The sequence below is a fragment of the Saccostrea echinata genome, unplaced genomic scaffold (assembly GCF_033153115.1).
Source record: "Saccostrea echinata isolate AGI-Se365-2 ecotype Australia unplaced genomic scaffold, CSIRO_AGI_Sech_v1 ptg000017l, whole genome shotgun sequence".
Lineage (NCBI taxonomy): Eukaryota > Metazoa > Mollusca > Bivalvia > Ostreida > Ostreidae > Saccostrea > Saccostrea echinata.
The window spans coordinates 4576710-4591700 of record NW_026889766.1 but is presented as its reverse complement, the minus strand read 5'-3'; positions in this window follow the sequence as shown (position 1 = coordinate 4591700).

The window sequence follows — 14991 nt, the reverse complement described above, 5'->3', positions numbered from 1 at the left end:
AATTTATTTTTTTTGGCCTTCATGACATAAACGCGTTGAAAATTGACCCTGTTGAATATTGACCCCCAACTACAGCGTTTTGACCTATGTTCGATCTGGAAGTTGTTATACATGATTTATATGTACATGTAACTACTAATATATTTATATCATGCAGTTTCAGAATTTGAATTTCTTCTAGCATAATAATAATGATCGAACTGAAATCAGGAAACCTATAGCATCCCGAAAATATAGTTCTTGTTCAGTACACCTTATAACTTATTTCATGGTTATGTTTGACAGGTTATTAAAGATGAAATACATATTGTATAAGAATGACAATCTTAAGGACCCTTTTATCGCCCCTCCCCCCCCCCCACACTCTTTCAGGTGTCTATTATGATATATACAGCTCATTATTAACTGCCACCTAGGATAAAAATGCATAAGTTTATTTTTTTCCAAAATTGGGACAAGATGTGTTAGAATTCTTTTTACAGCTGTATATACACATATACATACATGTACGATATAGAACAGCAAAATTGTACGACAACAATTACCAGTTTTAAGGTATTTACACAATGTACCTATATGTATTTGATACCTATATTTTATCAATTTGCGATATACGAGGGTTGTTCGGAAAATTCGCGGACCATGTTAATCTTCGTTATACTATCTTCAAGAAATTTAAAATGAGCACATTGTCATATGTTAAAATATTTATTTTGTTGATGTGCGAAGTTTCATTCCATGTGATTTAATAGAAGTCATGTTTTGTTTTTAAACTTTAAAATAAACATATTTGGTAACCACGGAGCAAACTCAACAATATTGTAACGTCAAAAACATAGCGTCATGAGGTTCTCAAAAATACTCTCCCTATACATTTCAGTATGGCCCAATATCAGTGCACTTGCTAAAAAGTTTCTTTATCGCTTGAGATTTATTTTGCTAACATTTGTTCCAGTAGCATAATTTTTTTGTCAACGTTATATTTATTTTATTGCATAAATGTGCTTTCACAAGATCAGCAACTGTGAAGCGCCTAACTCTCACCATGACCTTACTAACTTTTTAAAGTTTTTGAACAGATTTTTACAGATAATCCGTTTCCTAACAGATCGCCCTCGTCTGATACAGAGTTTCTATCATTCAAATACTGCCTATCCCATGCACACATACATGCATGGCTCGCTTTTGACATAATTCCTACTTCCTCCAGCATTTTTTCTTGAGGTTTCCATAGTACAACACAAAACATTTTCTTTTGAACGAAGCAAAATATTAAGTCATAATTTGGAATATGAAACGATGTAACAGTTCTTAATTTGAACGTCTAGGATTTTTTCTGTTTTTGCGCCATCTTACAGAGGATATGACTACAGACATTATTTAGTGCATTGATTGTCAATTACGAAATTTTGACCTGTGCAGCGATCCGATTTTCGCATTTTTTTTAACTCTAAATAAGTTTGAAATAAATCACGATATTTTTAATTTTTTTATACACGTCATTTGAACATTTTGTTGAAACATTACTACCAAATTTGGACATGATATGACGTTAAGTAAAAAAGTTATAACAGTAGTCCGCGAAATTTCCGAACAACCCTTGTAGTTTGTAAAACAGCAGAACTCACATCCATGCATAACTTTGAATTAACTACACATAGGAAGGACATCTAGTTAGCGATCTTCTTACTAATTGATTTAATTCTTTTTTCGGAAATCCAACTTATACTCAGGTTCACTCTCTTACGATGAAATTCCTCAGAAACACGCTTCAGTCTTTAAATTTAATGGTCTTAACATTCCAGTCAACTAAAGTGAATTCGATTTATCCTATCTATCTTGGATTCTTAAACTTCAGGAAAGTCCTTACAAATGAGATACATGCAGGTCCCAGCAAATGCTCTACCAATCCCTTGTTTTTACATGTTTTACCTCTCACAAAAATATAAACTGTTGTGAAGGAGAAACTTAAGACGCACTATGCTTCAACATATCCACGAAATTGTGTAAATCATAAAGATTATGGATTTTAAAGGTGCTTGGACACAGATTTGAAGTTAATATTTTTTTCAAATTTTCTGTTAATTTTATGACTTGTATGTTGCTATAGCATTTCATACTAAAATATAATAAAAATCTTATTTCATCTCGAAGTTATTAAAACTTCTATTTTCTGGACGCGTTGGATTGACACATCCTTGTGCTTCCACATATTTTAATTTTATTCTTAATACTTAAGAAAAGTGGCAATTTTATTGCGTATTAATGAAAAATATTAAAACTATAACCCAGAAAATTCAGAGTAGAAATGTTCGAAAGCAAAATCCACTCACAGTATTGTAAGTCCGTGCTCAGTGGTGTGTGCAGAGTTTAACAATTGAACACATCCGGTGAATCGTATACATTAACAATAACAGAGCTCGTGCTCTGTTTACAAAAACAGTTTACGTTTCACGGGTGTGTTCAATTTGTTAAACTCTGTACACATCATAGAGCACGGACTGACAATACTGGTGAGATGGTTTTGCTTTCGAACATTTTTACTCTGAATTTTCTGGATTATAGATGTAATATTTTTTCATTTATGCATTAAAAAAATCGCTTCTTTTCTGAAATATTAAGGATAAAGTTAAAATTTGTGTAAGTGCAAAGATGTGTTAATCAAACGCGTCCCGGAATTCGTAGTTCCAATAATTTTCAGATAAAATAAGTTTTTAATTATATTTTCGTGTGAAATGTTATTGCAATATATAAATCGTGATATTATACAGAAAATTTGAGAAAATATTAAGTTCAAATCTGTGTCTAAGCACCTTTAAAATCTCTGACAAACTTTTACATTTTTAAAACATTTTAAATTACAATTTTTCCCAAAGTCAGTAAGACCAAAACGTATGATTTTTCAACACTTTATATAGCCATTCCTTACGATAAAGTGAAGATTATGTGTTTTGATATCATAGAACGGCTTCTGCAAAGAATGGAATTTGAGAATTTTCCTGTTTCGTGACTAGTCATTATACAATTAAAATGTAAAAAAAAAAAAAAAAAAAAAAAAAAAAACCAGCCTGATTCTACAAACAAGTACTCTGATGTTGATGTTAAAAATATGCCTTAGTTTCTCTTTCACAAGATCTTTGTAGTCTTTGGAGACCATGTTTTCCAACAGTCTGTTGAAATTTCGATGGGACCTATTTGTGCTCCTTTATTAAGAGACCTGTTTTTTTTCATTGTATGAAGCAGACTTTATTCAAATACTTCTAAACGAGAACAAGAAAAATACTGCTGTGGGCTTTAACTCATCATTCAGATATATCAACGACGTTTTATCTATTAACAATAATTACTTTCATTCATAAGTTGTCTCGATATATCCCAGTGAATTCGAAATAAAAGACAACACGGAGTCCACAACATCTGTTTCATATTTGGGTTGTTTACTGATTATAGACAATAATGGCCAACTAAACTGTATGACAAACGAGATGACTTTAACTTTTCCATGAAAAGTGAAGACAATGAACAGTATTCATGTTGAAGAGTCCAATAAAACTGAGCAGAGCAAAATTTTAAAACATCAGAGGTGGGATCAGATGTCATGGAGGAGTAAGCTTTCCCTGTCGAGAGATCATAGCTGCCGCGTGCCCTTTGTCATGATCGGGTAAATGGAGAAATACGCAGTCAATTCAGAATGAAAAAATGGCTTATCACTTTGTATGAAAGACGTCAGTCAACCAACCTAACGACTTTTTTTCTTTTTTTGTAAACAAGGTCATCGTATCGACCATAAAATTTTCAAAATGATGACTGTATATGAGATCATTCATACCCTTATATTATCAACTTATTGTTCGTACATAGAACATGCTCTTGTGTATCGAATCTCCAGGGAGACAAAACCCGATATGCAAGTGATAATGGTATACTGCTAAAAAAAGGGGGGGGGGGGGAGTTGATGATAGAAAAGTTAAAGTTATCGCGTTTATCATTAAATTTAGTTGATAGTTTGCCATCAATGTCTTTCTCTAGTAAAGAGTTCAAGTTGGGTATATCGAATCAACATATGAATGAAATCAATATTGTTCATTGATAAAGCGTCAACGAAATATCTTAATGTCGAACTGAAGGCCACAGCAAGAGACGTCTTCTTTTCATGTTTAAGTTTTTCATTAATTCTGCTTCATGACTATACCAAAAAAAAAACAAAAAAACAAAAAAACAGGTTTGCTAATAAAGGGGCACGATTAGATCCATGGTAATTTTAACAGATTGTTGGTTGTTAATGAGGAAATCGGACATCTTTTTAATATTAGCTTTAGAGTACATGTATTTGTTTGTTGAATCACAATGGTTTTTGCAAAGTAAGTTTGTAGATGACAATGAGAAGACTGCAAAATTTGCTCGCTCCATTCTTATTTAAGAACCAGATGTCAAATAGGCTGGGTTTTTTTTATTTAACACGGGGACTGGTTGCATAAAGTGTTGAAAAAGTCAATTTTTTATTATTGTATAATTCCATCATCACGTGCATATGTGTTTATGTATTCAAACGTATTCGATAGGCAACAGCATGATCTGAGGTGAATGGTAATTTCAAATAAGTAGATGTTACAGGGATTTCAAGGATTACAGGGCGTTATAATGTCATAGTTTGCAAATACAATCTATCATTGGGTTATATTACTACTTACATTTTTTCATACCCATTGTTAGGCCCTTGTTGTATACTAAATTACTCCGTCTACTTGATCAACGTATAGAGCTCAAGGGCGGGTGTTACCGATCGACAGGGGATGCTTACTCCTATTAGGCATCTGATTCAATCTCTGGAGTTTCCAGGGGCCCGTTTTTATGTCCTGTTCATAATTTTTTTTTTGTTTTTCAGAATTTAGAGATCATTCCCTGTTTTTTTTTTTTATTATTATTTTCTCCTTTTTCATTTTGGTTGAAAATTAGGTATATCGGTATATTTTGTAAAGAAAATTCAGTCGGTTCAACTTATAATCTTTAGTGGAAAGGGCTACTTCTTCCTGTTCAGTTATTTCATTTCATAACCGATCATTGGGTCGTATTCTGACTGACTTGTTTCATACCAATTGTTAGGCCTTGCTTTTATACAGAATTGACTACGGAAAGTACCTGATCAATACATAGGGCTCAAGGCGGGTGTCACCGGTCAACAGGGGATGCTTACTCTTCCTAGGCACCTGATCCCACCTCTGGAATTTCCAGGGGTCCGTGTTTTATGCCTTCTTCACATATTTGTATTGTTTATAGATTTTTTGAGATCGATCACTGTTCGTTATATCTTCACCTGGCCTTTTACTTGCATAGAGAGAAATTACCAAATTTCAGATCTATAGAATTTTAATTTGACCATATGCCATTGTCATTTCCGATTCATTTCATATGTTTTGGCATTCGTTGGACGTCAAAAATTTGTGTATAAAGAATTACTAGTAATGAAATATAAATGAAAGAGGGGTTGAAATTATTGAATTACAATACAAAAAAAATTAGGTGTCAAGAGTTTTTGTTTTATATGGTTTTTTTTTTTTTTTTTTTTTTTTTTTTTTTTTTTTGTTTTTGTTTTTGTTTTGTTTTGTTTTTTGTTTTGTTTTTGTTTTTTTGTTTTTTTTACTGGGGGATGAATTAGATATTGAGAGTCTTAATAATATACAAGGGTGTGTAAAATTAAAGTAACTCAAATATTCAAGCTGTATATAGTATTTACTAAGATATTTCCCGTTTTTGCCAAGATTTGTAGATTGTCCCTCCATTGGTATATAAAAATACTAGTTTTGCCCGTGGCGATAATATGCAAAACTTTCACAATATCTATATGAAAAAATAGTACAATATTGATTGCATATTAAAGCCATCTTTGCACAGTTTAGAAAAGATAAAAAAAATATGTGTATTTTTTTTATAGGTCTTTAGAAAACCTTCCCAAATTGCTACATGTTTATTAAAAATTGACCATTTCGAATTGAACATGTATCAGTATTCATGTTAATGTAAAGAATAAAAATATATTCAGTGAACAGCTCAGTAGGAAGAAAATTCAGTTTTAGTTTTTGTTTACTAGTTTTTTAGCGTGTGTGTGTGTGAGTGGGGGGGGGGGGGCAAATTGAACAAAATAAATTCATTGACAAGCAAAAAAACACAAAAAGGTCAACAAAGTGACGTTCTTTAGCTTTGTTGTATAGTATATGATCGCATGTATTAAGTGAAACAGTCACCCTGCCCCCCCCCCCCTCCCCCTTGCCCTCAACCGGTTCATATGACATGGTGATATATAAATATATACAGTTGTTATATACATGTGTAATTTTTGAATGAATAAATCATAATTGTAAACGTCAATTTATTTCATATGTGTTTTTATGTTGTAGAATTTTGACCCGATTTTATGATAAAAATTTAATTGCAACGATCCGGCTCAATTTTCAACAGGCTAGGGTCTGAATTCAACATTGATGGTCTCAATATTCAACGTTGAAAAAAGACCCCCCTGGTCAGTTTACAACCCGGGTCAAAATTCCATGTTACACCGGAACCCGCGGGTTCCAAAGTCCACGGTTTCCGGTACCTTTGGTCTCCGGAGTTTATGTGTTCCGGCCGGCGGCGGCGCGCGCGAGCAATCTCAGTATTCCTTTTTTCTAAGTGTTAAGTCCTTGTTGCCTTCTCTTGCTCACCCATTTTGACGTTTAAATAGTCCTGTTCACTCGTACAAGTCCCCTATGACCTAACAATCATATCATTTATACACCAGTGCTCATTCACGGTAGCCACAAGATAATTTATTGATGCATGTTGATCATGATCTACGCTGGATCTATCGTTGGCATCATCATGACATAGATTCAAACAGATGATAAAATCATAATAAATGTGAAATGTCGAAAGAAATAAGCGTTGTGTCATTAGCAGGTTTAGCAAATTCAAAATGAAAGAACAAGATACGGTTTCAATACATATCTGGCCCGGTATTTTTATAAAATTTAGAAGTGATGTAAGAAATTTAAATTCATCCTTTCTGAATTATTGAAATTCCATGCAGTTAGAACATACAAATCGTTTTTCCAATATGACCTCCTAAATGCTAATTGTGACGTCATGAACTTGTGCATTTTCCCGTATTTTCTTTAAAAGTTGCAGAAGACATCAATTTTCAGTGGAATTTTCTTTCAAAAAACATACAGCGCATGCATCGCCCACAAAGAATTTGAGATATGTGATTTTTCAAAGCATTTTACATAATATATATAAAAATTGAAGTGGGCGAGGGCTGCGGACACTATTTTCTAAAGGAAAATAAGTACAGAAATGGGTCATTTTGAGGCTTTTCTGCATAAAACTTAGAAATGTACCAAATTAATGACCTCATATTTCCAGAATGGTCCTCCTTTATGCCATATTTTTAATGATTTATCATATTCATCTACTCAACTCATTTTATAGCCAATTTCATAATCTTTTAAAAACATTAAATTTTTAGGGCACAATAAAGCCCAAACCGTACTTTCTTCTTTAATACCAATTTTTCTCTTAAATTTTAATAATCCGGAAACATGTATCGAATTGATTTAAAGATTACACACTCCTACTTTAGGGAGCACTTATTGTGTAACCTTTTTGTAAAATCATAGAAGAATATATATCTTGCTGAAAGGAAATATGGAGATAACGAACAGTATTCAAGCTCAAAGTCCATTTAGACAATATAAGTCGGGAATAGAGAAAACACGGACCTCCAAAAACATCAGAGGTGGATCAGGTGTCATGGAGGAGGGAGCATCCCCTGCCGACCGGTCACACCCGCCTTGTGCTCCTTGTTATGATCGGGGAAAAAAAGAAAAAATTCGTATACAATACAGTTCTCCAACGCAATAGGTCCCATTAGCTTGTTAAAAACTCCATCTAAATAGAAACCGGTAGCATAAATATATAAGCACGTTAGAAACCTTGTAAATTTGGTGATTAATGATAATTCACAAAAAATCCTCTTAAAATAATTTAAGGTTATCAATACTTTTCATATATATTTGTCAACTGTATATTTCTGCAAAAATAACCCTTAATCCGGCATAAATTTTGCCAAATTCAAGAAAAAGCATATACATGTATTGGTATAGAAGCATGTAAACAACCAAGTTAACAGCATTACCGGTTCTACACAGCCAGATAATGCATTATCTGTCTTGACTAAAACGAAGAGAACTTGGGTATCCTCTGATATACTTATGGTAATGTGAAACAGAGAAAAAATTCTGCGATACTATTGACATTGTGATAGAGTGGTTGTATTACAATAATATTGCGATACATTTGTCGGATTTTTTTCAGGGTATTTTCCAGAAAGCGTTTTACATTCAGTTATACCAATTTGCAATGAAATAATAGAACACTTTTCATAGTTTTTTTTTTAAATATGAACTTGGATTAATCCATTGTATATGGAAAAACAAACTAATCTGCATCCATGTTTCTTACACAAAAATTATGTAGAAATACGAGTATTTTAGAAGATGCTTCCACAGTTATGTAATTCTAGTTCACAAAGTGCTAATTTAGAACAAAATTTCTAACTTTTGCTTTTTGTTGTATTGTTTATTTGTTTATTATTCAATTCGTATGTTTTTTATCAATTCATCGGAAAAGCATTTGTAGACAGCAATTATTTTGCAAGTATTTATCCTAGAAAGAGGTATTTGAGATAATTTTGTATTTTCTTATGACATCATTGCAAAGCTACACTTCAAGCATGTATACATTGATATGTGTATTTAAATTAAATTTTTTTTACTAAAAATAAAACTGAAAATTAAAAATCTATTGAAGAAAAGCAAGGCCACATTTGTCATAATGATATTTATTCATCTCAAAATATCCGATTCAAGATAGGTGAAATCTGTTCCCCTGGTACACGGATGCAACCACTACAAGAAATCAAAGGTTAATAGGCAAATAAGTAGAAAAGAACTTTAAAAACATTCTCAACCAAGTTTTTTTCATGTCAGCATTAGACCCATTGGACTCTTGTTTTGATTAAAGTTCAAGACAGGTCCATGCCCAAAGTATATGCAAGTCCAATCTCAACTAACCCTAGACCGATTGGTCCAGTAAATGTGCAAATTGAGATCGTTAAAGGCTCTAACTGAATAGCAATTGGTAGCGTAAAAATGTATGCATGTTACAAACCTTCAAAATTTGGTGATATAAAAAATTCACACACACACAAAAAAAAAACACTTTACGAGGAGTTATCAAAAAGTTCGAGGACTTGCGCCATAAAATTAAAACCGTTTAGGTGCATCAATGACTTTTAACACATTTAGAATCATCTCTTCTATCCAAAGAATAAAACATAAATCATAAGTTATTTTTTTAGTACATTGTTAATGTTTTTGTAAGCAATTGTATGTCCAGCCTCAAATAAGACGTTTTTTTTCCTTCCTGAGTGTAACTAAGAAAAACTCTTTTGATATAAGCATTTGGCATCCAAAAATCGCGTTTTTTGGGCATGTGGTATGACACAATCATTCCTAAAATTTGCAATTTTCACCTCATTCTGTAAGTTCTATGAAATTTTATCGTAAATTTTATATGGAGTGTCCAAACAACAAAGGGCTTGAATTAATGTCAAAAAGAGGGAGAGGTTTCTTTTTCCAACATTCTTTAAAGTTTCGCTCCCATGGAAAAACTGGTATAGACCTAGGAAATGTTTAAACGGGCTACAAAGAAAAAAAAATGCCTCCAGGGTGTTGAGAAAGATTCAGAGATGAGAGATGCACAGTTAATGTAGATTTGTAGTCAGGGTGTCAAAAGTCAGTCCCGTCGAAAAGTGACGTTGATCATGTGTGGTAGATATTGAACTCCGACAAGCAAATTATGCTTGCATTATCAAGAGAGGATCTTTCCCTATGTAGAGATCCACATGCTCCATTTACAATACTGTATACAGGGAAAATTTCGACTCCGTTTTATTTCCGCCCCTTCCACCCTAGACACAAGTGGGCGAATTTAAGACGGGGTGAATTCAAAGAAAACAGTATAATTTCTTGAACAGAACCCTGATTTGGCGAATTTAAAACGGGGGAAAATTGTTTGTTTGTGTGAAAGGGAAAAAATAACACGAGGCGAAAATAACCCTGTATACAGTATTACATGCATTGAAAGTACATGTAACTGTTTATGACATTGTCAAGTCATAAACAAGATGGTTTTAAGTTCTTACTTAACTCCAGGGAATCTCATCAAGATAAGTGTATGAGGTAGAGGAAGCGGACATTGAGAAACAATGACGTTGTCGGACATCATGAAACTAAACAGCTATAGCGCCGGGTGATCAGATAATGTCTCTTTTATTTTATAATAATTTGGCAAATTATCAACGCATCAAGCTAAAATTTTCAACATTTCTTAAACTTTTGTTGTTTTATGTTATTATTATAAATTTTGTGAGCACAGACTACAGAGTATTAATTTTATCGCATCAGTCCACAAATTTTTTGATAACCCCTCGTAAAAATACTCTTTAAATAATGTTTTCAATACTTTTTAAATACATGTAATATAATTTTCAACTTATATTTCCGCAAAAATAACCCTTAGCCAGGAACAAAATATGCAAGAAAAGTTATCTTTTAGTAAGAATTTAAACATCTAAGTATATTGCATTATTGGTTCTACACTGACTGGTCATGCATCATCTGTTGACTATAAAAATGAGGAGAAATTAGGTTTCGTGACACTAATGATATGATGAAACAGAGAAAAAAACATTAGTTATCCCACATTTCTCAGGATTTGTGTTGGTATTTGTCAGAAAGCATTCATAATTCAGTAATATCAATTTGCAATAAATTAATAGAGAAATTTTTCGATTTCAAAAAGAAATGTTTATAAATTTGAATGTATTAATGTTAATTCTTTGGAAAAAAATATTATCTACTTCAGGTCTATTTTTACACAGCAAGCATCTAGAGTTAAGTAATACCAATTCACAATGTATTAATCTGAAACAAAAATATTAACCTTTGCTTTTTGTTGTATTGTTTATCTATTTATTTTTAAATTCATGTATCGATCTGGTTTATTAATCTATCGACGAAAGGTATTTCATTTGCAAGTACATGTATATACTCTAGAAAGAGGTACATTGTAATTGAGATAATTTTGTATTTTCCTGTGATATCATTGCAGAGCTTTACTTCAAACATGTATATACATGTACTTATATGTGTATCTAAATTGAAATTCTATTAACTGAAAATAAAGAAAAGAAAGTCATGCATTGTGATATTTATATTTCGCATGTGTGTGTTGTAGTGTTTTCAATGTCTATTTATTTAATTATTTAGAATTGAAGTTCTAAACACTGCTCACTGCATGAATTCTGATTCTATATAGGCAGTTAGAGTGAGCTATCCTTTGCATGATGGAAAATGGAGTAAATGACACAAACTGAAATAGATGAAAGTATTCTTACAATTACTCCAGGCCATGATAATGAATTGGAAAACATTATTTGTATGTTTTTCCCAAATGTAAGTAAGCGACAGTAATTTCTGTTTGCTAATATTTCATTGTCTTTTAGAATTTTCCCTGTAGAAATATGGCAGGTACCCTATGTTGAAAATGAACTAGATAAACTTAATGTGTACATCCTTATATTATACGAGTATAAAGTCCAATTTTTTTTTCCATTCGTGTTTAGAGCTTCCGAAACTGTTGTTCAAGTAAATTTTATGGAGAGCAAATTTTGTGATTTTAATTAACAAACAAAAATACAATTTCTTTGACATGTTAAAAAAATATATGCACATACCAGTAGCTACCTTGTCCTTTTCTATAATTAATAAAATGTTACTTTTCTTTATTTTTTTCAGATCTCTGATTGGCTCAAACTAGGTCACACGATCAAGTATAAAACAACATATCGACATTATTTCCTAATTTAGGATTTCAAAAAAAGTATGGATTTGATTTTTTTTCTGAAAACAGATATATTTGCCTATGATGAGTGATAATGGGTGGGACTTAGCAATGCCTTGAATATGATCTGTTCTTTATTGATATAATAGATATTTAAGACAGCTTTCATAAATTATTTAATACAAAATCATGATAAAACAAATGTAACTAGCCCTTTGATTTGGTACAATCCCAAATTAATATATCAGTATAAAGATAACAAACAGAAATTAAAACAGTCCACATACTGACGTTTGCTTAAATGAGCTTTTAGTCTAGAATAATCTAACTGTGTCTGTAGTACATTTATCATTTTAACTATAGAACATACTTTATAATAAGCCTTCTTATCGAAGTAAGTTTGTCTTTTGTCTGCAGTCTGACATCAAACTTGCAGCGAAAAATTCATGATTGATGGATGCTCATTCTCTATATATTCAAAATTATTCAAATATGACCTCTAGCCATAGCAGGGAGTCAGAGTTAATGTGTAATTATGTTACATTAAAAGTTTAAATTACCTATATCTATCTAAATGTAATCCATACTTAACAATTCCTTTGCAAGGTTATACTTAACTGATGTTGTAAAATCTAGCTGCTGCTGGAAATTAATTAATGCTCTCCTATTCATTCTTTTTTAATTAATAATGATACAAAAATAAATGTGTAAATATTATTCCTTTTATTCAATGTTTTACTCAAGATATAATATACATATTAATGATATTTAAACCAATTTGTATTTATCAAAGAAATTTAAAATATTGTGAAATTTTCCATTGCAACAACATCAAAATTACCTTTTGATCAATGATTTAAATTGTAACCAATATCATCAACATAAAAAGCAAGCATCTATTTGACAGTTTCAACCAATGGTAGTTTCATAAAACAGCATGTTTTTAAAGTCAAGAGAACAATCAAGTCAATATGACTGTATGGCATAGATGCTAAGGTTAAAGGAACAAATGAAAACATATACGAAATCTTCACTTTCTTAAGAGGGATTTAACCTTAGGTCATGACTTTCAAGTAAAAACAAGTATAAATGTCCCTCTGTATTTTAATTTGTTGGTGCCGCTGTGCTCTTGAATGTTATAAACAAGTAAAAAAAAAAAACCACGATACTATTTACTGTAGCATTTAAAAAAAGTCCAGTCCCATTTTCTTAAAAATTCTACGTTATGACTTAGAAGGGAAATTGAAGTAAGCATTAAACAAGAGGCCCAAGGGCATTGAATCGCTCTTCTGATAAACTGTACAACCTATCTCTTCTATTTGAAGCCTCTAAGTATCCTGTATATTTAGATAAACCCTTGAAATTCCAATTCACACTCTGAGAACCCAAGATGATTCTAAGCCAATTAGTACCGAAGATTTGGTCATGGTGACCTACTTATCACTTGTCATTCTCTGAGGACCCATCAACTAAGTTTGATGATTCTAAGCCAATGAATACCTAAAATATTTTTTAAAATTATAACCTTAAAATTTTATAAGTAGGTCAAAGTGACCTACTTTTCAGTTGTTGTACTCCAAGAACCCAAGATGCATCAACTGACAAAGTTTGATGATTCTAAGCCAATTAGTACCCAAAATACTTAATTAAAGCCAAAAATTTTCAAATGTAGGTCATGGTAACCTACTTTTCAGTCAACCTACTCCGAGAACCCAAGATGCATCGACTGACAAATTCTGACGATTCTAAGCCAAATAGCACCCCAAAAATATTAAATACAGCCATAAAATTTCAAAAGTAGGTCACCAAGACCTACTTTTTCAGTTGTTATACTCCAAGGACCCAAGATGCATCAACTGAAAAGGTTTGATGATTCTAGGGTAATTAGCACCTGAAATATTTAATTAAAGCCATAAATTTTCAAAAGTAGGTCACAGTGACCTACTTTTCAGTTGTTGTACTACAAGGACCCAAGATGCATCAACTGACAAAGTTTGATGATTCTAAGCCAATTAGTACCCAAAATATTTAATTAAAGCCATTAATTTTCAAAAGTAGGTCATGGTGACCTACTTTTCAGTTGTTGTACTCCGAGGACCCAAGATGCTTCAACTGACAAAGTTTGATGATTCTAAGCCAATTATTACCTGAAATATTTAATTAGAGCTATAAATTTTCAAAAGTAGGTCACGTGACTTACTTTTCAGTCGACCTACTGCGAAGACCCAAGATGCATCAACTGACAAAGTTTGATGATTCTAAGCCAATTAGTACCTGAAATAATTAATTATAGTCATACAAATTGAAAAGTAGGTCAGGTGACCTACTTTTCAGTTGACCTTTTTTGAGGACCCAAGATGCATCAACTTACAAAGTTTTATGATCATAGGCCTTAAAATGTCTAAATTATGCCCCTAAAATGCTTTAAAATCAAATGCCTGCAATGTTCAAAAAGTAGGTCACTCTGACCTACTTTTTCATAAAAATGTTTTATGGCCCCAAGATGCATCATTTTACAAGATTTAATGATTCTAAACCTCTCGGTATTCGAATTAATGACCTTAATTGTTTTGAAAAAGATTAGCCATAAAGTTCAAAAAGTAGGTCAAGGTGACCTACTTTTTAGTTGACGTACTTTGAGGACCCAAGATACATCAACTGACAAAGTTTGATGATCATAGGCCTTAAATTGTTCAAAATATGCCTCTAAATCATTTTGAAAAAGAACGGCCGCAAAATTTAAAAAGTAGGTCAACGTGACCTACTTTTGAGTCAACATGATATGAGGTCCTTAGATGCATCAACTGACAAGATTTGATGATCCTAGTCCTTATAGTAAGCAGAATATCAACATTTTAATAAAATGTTATTTTTGGTCAACTTTGAAGTGACCTTGAGACCACGCCCTTTGCCCCAGGGTAAATCCCCATGCAAATTTTAATCTACAACATATCCTCATCCTTTTGTGTAAGTTTGGTGATAATCTGCCCAGTGGTTCTTGAGAAGAAGATTTTTTAGCAACCAGTACTTTTGTTTCTATTTTCCTAATTA